We start from the raw sequence: 12223 nt of genomic DNA, 5'->3' as shown, positions 1-12223 counted from the left end.
GTGTATAAGGCTGTGTGGCATCATTCAAACACAGCCAAATTGTCACACTAGCTGTGTATCTCTATCAAAGTGGACATATGTCCTCATCTCGGTGGCGATTAAAACAATTTCGCCCCCGTCGACAAGGTATCCCCCTTTAAACGCTCATCTCTTTTTACCTCCACTGTCACGTGGCTGAATGTGTATAAGGCGGTGTGGCATCATTCAAACACAGCCAAATTGTCACACTAGCTGTGTATCTCTATCAAAGTGGACATATGTCCTCACCTCAGTGGCGATTAAAACGATTTCGCCCCCGTCGACAAGGTATCCCCCTTTAAATGCTCATCTCAATTCTGCACGCCGCTCGGCCAACAGCGGCCTACTGCAGACCGACACTTAAGAGACGCCAAATGCAGATCGACATCGAGAGAGAGGCCCTGTCATGTGGCACTCGCGGTGTATACGCCGAAATGAAATGTAAATAATACATCTTTTCCAGTGCTCGTCGCTCTACTGCAGTGTCACACATGCCGAATGAATAGGAAAACGGTAGAATGTCCGCATAGGGCCATGTTTTTACCTCCACTGTCACGTGGCTGAATGTGTATAAGGCTGTGTGGCATCATTCAAACACAGCCAAACTGTCACTCTAGCTGTGTATCTCTATCAAAGTGGACATATGTCCTCATCTCGGTGGCGATTAAAACGATTTCGCCTCCGTCGACAAGGTATCCCCCTTTAAACGCTCATCTCTTTTTACCTCCACTGTCACGTAGCTGAATGTGTATAAGGCTGTGTGGCATCATTCAAACACAGCCAAATTGTCACACTAGCTGTGTATCTCTATCAAAGTGGACATATGTCCTCATCTCGGTGGCGATTAATACGATTTCGCCCCCGTCGACAAGGAATCCCCCTTTAAACGCTCATCTCTTTTTACCTCCACTGTCACGTGGTTGAATGTGTATAAGGCTGTGTGGCATCATTCAAACACAGCCAAATTGTCACACTAGCTGTGTATCTCTATCAAAGTGGACATATGTCCTCTTCTCGGTGGCGATTAAAACGATTTCGCCCCCGTCGACAAGGTATCCCCCTTTAAACGCTCATCTCTTTTTACCTCCACTGTCACGTGGCTGAATGTGTATAAGGCTGTGTGGCATCATTCAATCACAGCCAAATTGTCACACTAGCTGTGTATCTCTATCAAAGTGGACATATGTCCTCACCTCAGTGGCGATTAAAACGATTTCGCCCCCGTCGACAAGGTATCCCACTTTAAACGCTCATCTCAATTCTGCACGCCGCTCGGCCAACAGCGGCCTACTGCAGACCGACACTTAAGAGACGCCAAATGCAGATCGACATCGAGAGAGAGGCCCTGTCATGTAACACTCGCGGTGTATACGCCGAAATGAAATGTAAATAATACATCTTTTGTAGTGCTCGTCGCTCTACTGCAGTGTCACACGTGCCGAATGAATAGGAAAACGGTAGAATGTCCGCATAGGGCCATGTTTTTACCTCCACTGTCACGTGGCTGAATGTGTATAAGGCTGTGTGGCATCATTCAAACACAGCCACACTGTCACTCTAGCTGTGTATCTCTATCAAAGTGGACATATGTCCTCATCTCGGTGGCGATTAAAACGATTTCGCCCCCGTCGACAAGGTATCCCCCTTTAAACGCTCATCTCTTTTTACCTCCACTGTCACGTGGCTGAATGTGTATAAGGCTGTGTGGCATCATTCAAACACAGCCAAATTGTCACACTAGCTGTGTATCTCTATCAAAGTGGACATATGTCCTCACCTCGGTGGCGATTAAAACGATTTCGCCCCCGTCGACAAGGTATCCCCCTTTAAACGCTCATCTCAATTCTGCACGCCGCTCGGCCAACAGCGGACTACTGCAGACCGATACTTAAGAGACGCCAAATGCAGATCGACATCGAGAGAGAGGCCCTGTCATATGGCACTCGCGGTGTATACACCGAAATGAAATGTAAATAATACATCTTTTGTAGTGGTCGTCGCTCTACTGCAGTGTCACACATGCCCAATGAATAGGAAAACGGTAGAATGTCCGCATAGGGCCATGTTTTTACCTCCACTGTCACGTGGCTGAATGTGTATAAGGCTGTGTGGCATCATTCAAACACAGCCAAATTGTCACACTAGCTGTGTATCTCTATCAAAGAGGACATATGTTCTCACCTCGGTGGCGATTAAAACGATTTCGCCCCCGTCGACAAGGTATCCACCTTTAAACGCTCATCTCTTTTTACCTTCACTGTCACGTGGCTGAATGTGAATAAGGCTGTGTGGCATCATTCAAACACAGCCAAATTGTCACACTAGCTGTGTATCTCTATCAAAGTGGACATATGTCCTCACCTCGGTGGCGATTAAAACGATTTCGCCCCCGTCGACAAGGTATCCCCCTTTAAACGCTCATCTCAATTCTGCACGCCGCTCGGCCAACAGCGGACTACTGCAGACCGACACTTAAGAGACGCCAAATGCAGATCGACATCGAGAGACAGGCCCTGTCATATGGCACTCGCGGTGTATACGCCGAAATGAAATGTAAATAATACATCTTTTGTAGTGGTCGTCGCTCTACTGCAGTGTCACACATGCCGAATGAATAGGAAAACGGTAGAATGTCCGCATAGGGCCATGTTTTTACCTCCACTGTCACGTGGCTGAATGTGTATAAGGCTGTGTGGCATCATTCAAACACAGCCAAATTGTCACACTAGCTGCGTATCTCTATCAAAGTGGACATATGTCCTCATCTCGGTGGCGATTAAAACGATTTCGCCCCCGTCGACAAGGTATCCCCCTTTAAACGCTCATCTCTTTTTACATCCACTGTCACGTGGCTGAATGTGTATAAGGCTGTGTGGCATCATTCAAACACAGCCAAATTGTCACACTAGCTGTGTATCTCTATCAAAGTGGACATATGTCCTCACCTCGGTGGCGATTAAAACGATTTCGCCCCCGTCGACAAGGTATCCCCCTTTAAACGCTCATCTCAATTCTGCACGCCGCTCGGCCAACAGCGGCCTACTGCAGACCGATACTTAAGAGACGCCAAATGCAGATCGACATCGAGAGAGAGCCCCTGTCATATGGCACTCGCGGTGTATACACCGAAATGAAATGTAAATAATACATCTTTTGTAGTGGTCGTCGCTCTACTGCAGTGTCACACATGCCGAATGAATAGGAAAACGGTAGAATGTCCGCATAGGGCCATGTTTTTACCTCCACTGTCACGTGGCTGAATGTGTATAAGGCTGTGTGGCATCATTCAAACACAGCCAAATTGTCACACTAGCTGTGTATCTCTATCAAAGTGGACATATGTTCTCACCTCGGTGGCGATTAAAACGATTTCGCCCCCGTCGACAAGGTATCCCCCTTTAAACGCTCATCTCTTTTTACCTCCACTGTCACGTGGCTGAATGTGTACAAGGCTGTGTGGCATCATTCAAACACAGCCAAATTGTCACACTAGCTGTGTATCTCTATCAAAGTGGACATATGTCCTCACCTCGGTGGCGATTAAAACGATTTCGCCCCCGTCGACAAGGTATCGCCCTTTAAACGCTCATCTCAATTCTGCACGCCGCACGGCCAACAGCGGACTACTGCAGACCGACACTTAAGAGACGCCAAATGCAGATCGACATCGAGAGACAGGCCCTGTCATATGGCACTCGCGGTGTATACGCCGAAATGAAATGTAAATAATACATCTTTTGTAGTGGTCGTCGCTCTACTGCAGTGTCACACATGCCGAATGAATAGGAAAACGGTAGAATGTCCGCATAGGGCCATGTTTTTACCTCCACTGTCACGTGGCTGAATGTGTATAAGGCTGTGTGGCATCATTCAAACACAGCCAAATTGTCACACTAGCTGTGTATCTCTATCAAAGAGGACATATGTTCTCACCTCGGTGGCGATTAAAACGATTTCGCACCTGTCGACAAGGTATCCCCCTTTAAACGCTCATCTCTTTTTACCTCCACTGTCACGTGGCTGAATGTGTATAAGGCTGTGTGGCATCATTCAAACACAGCCAAATTGTCACACTAGCTGTGTATCTCTATCAAAGTGGACATATGTTCTCACCTCGGTGGCGATTAAAACGAATTCGCCCCCGTCGACAAGGTATCCCCCTTTAAACGCTCATCTCTTTTTACCTCCACTGTCACGTGGCTGAATGTGTATAAGGCTGGGTGGCATCATTCAAACACAGCCAAATGGTCACACTAGCTGTGTATCTCTATCAAAGTGGACATACGTCCTCACCTCGGTGGCGATTAAAACGATTTCGCCCCCGGGTGGGCTCGAACCACCAACCTTTCGGTTAACAGCCGAACGCGCTAGCCGATTGCGCCACGGAGGCCTTATTTTTCGGTCACTTCTGCTCTCTTCATCAATGCAACTCGTGTACTTTTCGCAGGCACCTCGCAGAATGGTAGTATCTGCTTACGCCTCTTCACATGGATAACGTGCATGCACACTGTAGTGGGGCTCATAAACGAATGACATCGCCAAGCATGACATTATACTACAAAATGCATACAAAACAGTGTTCCGCCTACACATCCAGTAAACCTCTGATGCAAGTAGAGCACTCTTTATCGGTTGTAGAACTTCCCCTTCATTCAGTGCACTGCCATCTGTTAGATGCTGCTCGAGCTAGCTCTGCTCTCAGCAGCAAAGTTAAAAAAATGAATGCCTTCTGTGAGGGTTGAACTTACGACCCCTGGTTTACGAGACCAGTGCTCTACCACTGAGCTAAGAAGGCCGCAGCTTTGCGTTCGTGAGCTACTCCCGAATTGTCACGTCATCATACTGAATCTTACAGCCCTCGACCAGATATCGGATTTGACACACAGATGTTGCTGGAGGTGTCCACCTTACCGTTTTCCAACTCTCTTCACTGTTTCACCCTTACGATCGACGACGAGCGTCAACCAACAAAGGTTTGCGGTCTGCGCAAAACTTGACCTAGTGCACAGCTTGTGGGATAGCGTGGCTCTACTGTGAAACGCGCCTTTCGACTCCTCTCTCTGGCTACATCGTCCACAGTGGCACTGGGGGCTTCATGTAAGGCGACTGAGGTTTGCGGTCTGCGCAAAACTTGACCTAGTGCACAGCTTGTGGGATAGCGTGGCTCTACTGTGAAACGCGCCTTTCGTCTCCTCTCTCTGGCTACATCGTCCACAGTGGCACTGGGGGCTTCATGTAAGGCGACTGCACGCCGCTCGGCCAACAGCGGCCTACTGCAGACCGACACTTAAGAGACGCCAAATGCAGATCGACATCGAGAGAGAGGCCCTGTCATATGGCACTCGCGGTGTATACGCCGAAATGAAATGTAAATAATACTTCTTTTGTAGTGGTCGTCGCTCTACTGCAGTGTCACGCATGCCGAATGAATAGGAAAACGGTAGAATGTCCGCATAGGGCCATGTTTTTACCTCCACTGTCACGTGGCTGAATGTGTATAAGGCTGTGTGGCATCATTCAAACACAGCCAAATTGTCACACTAGCTGTGTATCTCTATCAAAGTGGACATATGTCCTCATCTCGGTGGCGATTAAAACAATTTCGCCCCCGTCGACAAGGTATCCCCCTTTAAACGCTCATCTCTTTTTACCTCCACTGTCACGTGGCTGAATGTGTATAAGGCGGTGTGGCATCATTCAAACACAGCCAAATTGTCACACTAGCTGTGTATCTCTATCAAAGTGGACATATGTCCTCACCTCAGTGGCGATTAAAACGATTTCGCCCCCGTCGACAAGGTATCCCCCTTTAAATGCTCATCTCAATTCTGCACGCCGCTCGGCCAACAGCGGCCTACTGCAGACCGACACTTAAGAGACGCCAAATGCAGATCGACATCGAGAGAGAGGCCCTGTCATGTGGCACTCGCGGTGTATACGCCGAAATGAAATGTAAATAATACATCTTTTGCAGTGCTCGTCGCTCTACTGCAGTGTCACACATGCCGAATGAATAGGAAAACGGTAGAATGTCCGCATAGGGCCATGTTTTTACCTCCACTGTCACGTGGCTGAATGTGTATAAGGCTGTGTGGCATCATTCAAACACAGCCAAACTGTCACTCTAGCTGTGTATCTCTATCAAAGTGGACATATGTCCTCATCTCGGTGGCGATTAAAACGATTTCGCCTCCGTCGACAAGGTATCCCCCTTTAAACGCTCATCTCTTTTTACCTCCACTGTCACGTAGCTGAATGTGTATAAGGCTGTGTGGCATCATTCAAACACAGCCAAATCGTCACACTAGCTGTGTATCTCTATCAAAGTGGACATATGTCCTCATCTCGGTGGCGATTAAAACGATTTCGCCCCCGTCGACAAGGAATCCCCCTTTAAACGCTCATCTCTTTTTACCTCCACTGTCACGTGGTTGAATGTGTATAAGGCTGTGTGGCATCATTCAAACACAGCCAAATTGTCACACTAGCTGTGTATCTCTATCAAAGTGGACATATGTCCTCTTCTCGGTGGCGATTAAAACGATTTCGCCCCCGTCGACAAGGTATCCCCCTTTAAACGCTCATCTCTTTTTACCTCCACTGTCACGTGGCTGAATGTGTATAAGGCTGTGTGGCATCATTCAATCACAGCCAAATTGTCACACTAGCTGTGTATCTCTATCAAAGTGGACATATGTCCTCACCTCAGTGGCGATTAAAACGATTTCGCCCCCGTCGACAAGGTATCCCACTTTAAACGCTCATCTCAATTCTGCACGCCGCTCGGCCAACAGCGGCCTACTGCAGACCGACACTTAAGAGACGCCAAATGCAGATCGACATCGAGAGAGAGGCCCTGTCATGTGGCACTCGCGGTGTATACGCCGAAATGAAATGTAAATAATACATCTTTTGTAGTGCTCGTCGCTCTACTGCAGTGTCACACGTGCCGAATGAATAGGAAAACGGTAGAATGTCCGCATAGGGCCATGTTTTTACCTCCACTGTCACGTGGCTGAATGTGTATAAGGCTGTGTGGCATCATTCAAACACAGCCACACTGTCACTCTAGTTGTGTATCTCTATCAAAGTGGACATATGTCCTCATCTCGGTGGCGATTAAAACGATTTCGCCCCCGTCGACAAGGTATCCCCCTTTAAACGCTCATCTCTTTTTACCTCCACTGTCACGTGGCTGAATGTGTATAAGGCTGTGTGGCATCATTCAAACACAGCCAAATTGTCACACTAGCTGTGTATCTCTATCAAAGTGGACATATGTCCTCACCTCGGTGGCGATTAAAACGATTTCGCCCCCGTCGACAAGGTATCCCCCTTTAAACGCTCATCTCAATTCTGCACGCCGCTCGGCCAACAGCGGACTACTGCAGACCGATACTTAAGAGACGCCAAATGCAGATCGACATCGAGAGAGAGGCCCTGTCATATGGCACTCGCGGTGTATACGCCGAAATGAAATGTAAATAATACTTCTTTTGTAGTGGTCGTCGCTCTACTGCAGTGTCACACATGCCGAATGAATAGGAAAACGGTAGAATGTCCGCATAGGGCCATGTTTTTACCTCCACTGTCACGTGGCTGAATGTGTATAAGGCTGTGTGGCATCATTCAAACACAGCCAAATTGTCACACTAGCTGTGTATCTCTATCAAAGTGGACATATGTCCTCATCTCGGTGGCGATTAAAACAATTTCGCCCCCGTCGACAAGGTATCCCCCTTTAAACGCTCATCTCTTTTTACCTCCACTGTCACGTGGCTGAATGTGTATAAGGCGGTGTGGCATCATTCAAACACAGCCAAATTGTCACACTAGCTGTGTATCTCTATCAAAGTGGACATATGTCCTCACCTCAGTGGCGATTAAAACGATTTCGCCCCCGTCGACAAGGTATCCCCCTTTAAATGCTCATCTCAATTCTGCACGCCGCTCGGCCAACAGCGGCCTACTGCAGACCGACACTTAAGAGACGCCAAATGCAGATCGACATCGAGAGAGAGGCCCTGTCATGTGGCACTCGCGGTGTATACGCCGAAATGAAATGTAAATAATACATCTTTTGCAGTGCTCGTCGCTCTACTGCAGTGTCACACATGCCGAATGAATAGGAAAACGGTAGAATGTCCGCATAGGGCCATGTTTTTACCTCCACTGTCACGTGGCTGAATGTGTATAAGGCTGTGTGGCATCATTCAAACACAGCCAAACTGTCACTCTAGCTGTGTATCTCTATCAAAGTGGACATATGTCCTCATCTCGGTGGCGATTAAAACGATTTCGCCTCCGTCGACAAGGTATCCCCCTTTAAACGCTCATCTCTTTTTACCTCCACTGTCACGTAGCTGAATGTGTATAAGGCTGTGTGGCATCATTCAAACACAGCCAAATTGTCACACTAGCTGTGTATCTCTATCAAAGTGGACATATGTCCTCATCTCGGTGGCGATTAATACGATTTCGCCCCCGTCGACAAGGAATCCCCCTTTAAACGCTCATCTCTTTTTACCTCCACTGTCACGTGGTTGAATGTGTATAAGGCTGTGTGGCATCATTCAAACACAGCCAAATTGTCACACTAGCTGTGTATCTCTATCAAAGTGGACATATGTCCTCTTCTCGGTGGCGATTAAAACGATTTCGCCCCCGTCGACAAGGTATCCCCCTTTAAACGCTCATCTCTTTTTACCTCCACTGTCACGTGGCTGAATGTGTATAAGGCTGTGTGGCATCATTCAATCACAGCCAAATTGTCACACTAGCTGTGTATCTCTATCAAAGTGGACATATGTCCTCACCTCAGTGGCGATTAAAACGATTTCGCCCCCGTCGACAAGGTATCCCACTTTAAACGCTCATCTCAATTCTGCACGCCGCTCGGCCAACAGCGGCCTACTGCAGACCGACACTTAAGAGACGCCAAATGCAGATCGACATCGAGAGAGAGGCCCTGTCATGTAACACTCGCGGTGTATACGCCGAAATGAAATGTAAATAATACATCTTTTGTAGTGCTCGTCGCTCTACTGCAGTGTCACACGTGCCGAATGAATAGGAAAACGGTAGAATGTCCGCATAGGGCCATGTTTTTACCTCCACTGTCACGTGGCTGAATGTGTATAAGGCTGTGTGGCATCATTCAAACACAGCCACACTGTCACTCTAGCTGTGTATCTCTATCAAAGTGGACATATGTCCTCATCTCGGTGGCGATTAAAACGATTTCGCCCCCGTCGACAAGGTATCCCCCTTTAAACGCTCATCTCTTTTTACCTCCACTGTCACGTGGCTGAATGTGTATAAGGCTGTGTGGCATCAATCAAACACAGCCAAATTGTCACACTAGCTGTGTATCTCTATCAAAGTGGACATATGTCCTCACCTCGGTGGCGATTAAAACGATTTCGCCCCCGTCGACAAGGTATCCCCCTTTAAACGCTCATCTCAATTCTGCACGCCGCTCGGCCAACAGCGGACTACTGCAGACCGATACTTAAGAGACGCCAAATGCAGATCGACATCGAGAGAGAGGCCCTGTCATATGGCACTCGCGGTGTATACACCGAAATGAAATGTAAATAATACATCTTTTGTAGTGGTCGTCGCTCTACTGCAGTGTCACACATGCCCAATGAATAGGAAAACGGTAGAATGTCCGCATAGGGCCATGTTTTTACCTCCACTGTCACGTGGCTGAATGTGTATAAGGCTGTGTGGCATCATTCAAACACAGCCAAATTGTCACACTAGCTGTGTATCTCTATCAAAGAGGACATATGTTCTCACCTCGGTGGCGATTAAAACGATTTCGCCCCCGTCGACAAGGTATCCCCCTTTAAACGCTCATCTCTTTTTACCTTCACTGTCACGTGGCTGAATGTGTATAAGGCTGTGTGGCATCATTCAAACACAGCCAAATTGTCACACTAGCTGTGTATCTCTATCAAAGTGGACATATGTCCTCACCTCGGTGGCGATTAAAACGATTTCGCCCCCGTCGACAAGGTATCCCCCTTTAAACGCTCATCTCAATTCTGCACGCCGCTCGGCCAACAGCGGACTACTGCAGACCGACACTTAAGAGACGCCAAATGCAGATCGACATCGAGAGACAGGCCCTGTCATATGGCACTCGCGGTGTATACGCCGAAATGAAATGTAAATAATACATCTTTTGTAGTGGTCGTCGCTCTACTGCAGTGTCACACATGCCGAATGAATAGGAAAACGGTAGAATGTCCGCATAGGGCCATGTTTTTACCTCCACTGTCACGTGGCTGAATGTGTATAAGGCTGTGTGGCATCATTCAAACACAGCCAAATTGTCACACTAGCTGCGTATCTCTATCAAAGTGGACATATGTCCTCATCTCGGTGGCGATTAAAACGATTTCGCCCCCGTCGACAAGGTATCCCCCTTTAAACGCTCATCTCTTTTTACATCCACTGTCACGTGGCTGAATGTGTATAAGGCTGTGTGGCATCATTCAAACACAGCCAAATTGTCACACTAGCTGTGTATCTCTATCAAAGTGGACATATGTCCTCACCTCGGTGGCGATTAAAACGATTTCGCCCCCGTCGACAAGGTATCCCCCTTTAAACGCTCATCTCAATTCTGCACGCCGCTCGGCCAACAGCGGCCTACTGCAGACCGATACTTAAGAGACGCCAAATGCAGATCGACATCGAGAGAGAGCCCCTGTCATATGGCACTCGCGGTGTATACACCGAAATGAAATGTAAATAATACATCTTTTGTAGTGGTCGTCGCTCTACTGCTGTGTCACACATGCCGAATGAATAGGAAAACGGTAGAATGTCCGCATAGGGCCATGTTTTTACCTCCACTGTCACGTGGCTGAATGTGTATAAGGCTGTGTGGCATCATTCAAACACAGCCAAATTGTCACACTAGCTGTGTATCTCTATCAAAGTGGACATATGTTCTCACCTCGGTGGCGATTAAAACGATTTCGCCCCCGTCGACAAGGTATCCCCCTTTAAACGCTCATCTCTTTTTACCTCCACTGTCACGTGGCTGAATGTGTATAAGGCTGTGTGGCATCATTCAAACACAGCCAAATTGTCACACTAGCTGTGTATCTCTATCAAAGTGGACATATGTCCTCACCTCGGTGGCGATTAAAACGATTTCGCCCCCGTCGACAAGGTATCCCCCTTTAAACGCTCATCTCAATTCTGCACGCCGCACGGCCAACAGCGGACTACTGCAGACCGACACTTAAGAGACGCCAAATGCAGATCGACATCGAGAGACAGGCCCTGTCATATGGCACTCGCGGTGTATACGCCGAAATGAAATGTAAATAATACATCTTTTGTAGTGGTCGTCGCTCTACTGCAGTGTCACACATGCCGAATGAATAGGAAAACGGTAGAATGTCCGCATAGGGCCATGTTTTTACCTCCACTGTCACGTGGCTGAATGTGTATAAGGCTGTGTGGCATCATTCAAACACAGCCAAATTGTCACACTAGCTGTGTATCTCTATCAAAGAGGACATATGTTCTCACCTCGGTGGCGATTAAAACGATTTCGCACCTGTCGACAAGGTATCCCCCTTTAAACGCTCATCTCTTTTTACCTCCACTGTCACGTGGCTGAATGTGTATAAGGCTGTGTGGCATCATTCAAACACAGCCAAATTGTCACACTAGCTGTGTATCTCTATCAAAGTGGACATATGTCCTCACCTCGGTGGCGATTAAAACGATTTCGCCCCCGTCGACAAGGTATCCCCCTTTAAACGCTCATCTCAATTCTGCACGCCGCTCGGCCAACAGCGGACTACTGCAGACTGACACTTAAGAGACGCCAAATGCAGATCGACATCGAGAGACAGGCCCTGTCATATGGCACTCGCGGTGTATACGCCGAAATGAAATGTAAATAATACATCTTTTGTAGTGGTCGTCGCTCTACTGCAGTGTCACACATGCCGAATGAATAGGAAAACGGTAGAATGTCCGCATAGGGCCATGTTTTTACCTCCACTGTCACGTGGCTGAATGTGTATAAGGCTGTGTGGCGTCATTCAAACACAGCCAAATTGTCACACTAGCTGCGTATCTCTATCAAAGTGGACATATGTCCTCATCTCGGTGGCGATTAAAACGATTTCGCCCCCGTCGACAAAGTATCCCCCTTTAAACGCTCATCTCT

The 12223-nt window shown here is 47.8% G+C and overlaps 2 non-coding genes across 2 annotated transcripts; both read right to left on the bottom strand.

Annotated features, from left to right (window-relative positions):
- Positions 1–4334: 4334 nt before the first annotated feature.
- Positions 4335–4408, bottom strand: Trnan-guu (transfer RNA asparagine (anticodon GUU)). The gene has a single exon. It is a non-coding gene; the product is annotated as a tRNA-Asn (tRNA).
- Positions 4409–4741: 333 nt separating this feature from the next.
- On the bottom strand, positions 4742–4813 carry Trnat-cgu (transfer RNA threonine (anticodon CGU)). Its single transcript has one exon. It is a non-coding gene; the product is annotated as a tRNA-Thr (tRNA).
- Between the last annotated feature and the right edge of the window lie 7410 nt (positions 4814–12223).

Source organism: Schistocerca cancellata, chromosome 6 (assembly GCF_023864275.1).
Source record: "Schistocerca cancellata isolate TAMUIC-IGC-003103 chromosome 6, iqSchCanc2.1, whole genome shotgun sequence".
Lineage (NCBI taxonomy): Eukaryota > Metazoa > Arthropoda > Insecta > Orthoptera > Acrididae > Schistocerca > Schistocerca cancellata.
Note: the sequence above shows the minus strand (reverse complement) of the source record. Positions and strands in the feature narration are given on the sequence as shown.